The following is a 1,049-nucleotide window of genomic DNA, read 5'->3' on the forward strand; positions in this document are numbered from 1 at the left end:
TGTATAGGACACAACAGATTTTGACATTAAATTTTGGGGTAAAAAACTGCGTCTTATACACAGAAAAATACGGTAATTTACCCCATCATTAGACTTGCCATATTTCTTGAAGACTGACAGTGACAAACCCACCCCATTCCAGGTGCTCACAAACTACAACGGAATAAAAACCTGCGCAGAAACTATGATATGAATGTACGGTTCATGTCGTCGAGTCGTTGTTACTGTTGTTCCTGATCGGTACTTGGGTCTTTTGATCCTGGAAGGTCAGGTTACATTCGGATTTCTTCTTAACCTAATGACAGTGCTGTGGCTTACGTACAACCGGACTCGTTCTCCATGGCCATGTCCTTAGGTTAATTTTTATGTATTTGAGCATTGCGAATTCTCCTAGTATGGTTGTGTGTCAAGTCCTTCACACGTGCGCAAATTTACACAGACAGCCTTCTAAGATGGTATTTGTACATAAATACCATATTTAAATTCAAAATTAGTTGACGATCTAATGTCGTAGGTTATCTAGCGATAAGTGGCCTCGTATGAAATCTAGGTACTTAGGCCTATCATCATCATGTACGATATACCTAGCAATGGAGATTAACAACTGATTTTGTGCAAGTTTATTTCAAAATATTTTGCAAAAACGTTAAGGAGTCTGAATGGTAAAGTCGGAATGTTTGCGAACATATGTAATAATAATTTTGACTTTGTGTTTCTGGTACCCGAAAAGCCATAGTCAGTACTGAGTTTTGAATGGTTTGTAGGTATCTCTTTACGTATGGGGCCCGGCATGGCCAGGTGGTTAGGGCGCTCTACTCGCAATCTGAGGATTGCGGGTTCGAATCCCCGTCACAACAATCATGCTCGTCCTTTCAGCTGTGGGGGCGTTATAAACTGACGGTCAATCCCACTATTCGTTGGTAAAAGAGTAGCCCAAGAGTTGGCGGTGGGCGTTGATGACTAGCTGCCTTTCCTTAAGTCTTACACTGGTAAATTGGGAACGGCTAGCTCAGATAGCCCTCGTGTAGCTTTGCGCGAAATTCAGAACA

The sequence above is a fragment of the Limulus polyphemus genome, unplaced genomic scaffold (genome assembly GCF_000517525.1).
Source record: "Limulus polyphemus unplaced genomic scaffold, Limulus_polyphemus-2.1.2 Scaffold9076, whole genome shotgun sequence".
Classification (NCBI taxonomy): domain Eukaryota; kingdom Metazoa; phylum Arthropoda; class Merostomata; order Xiphosura; family Limulidae; genus Limulus; species Limulus polyphemus.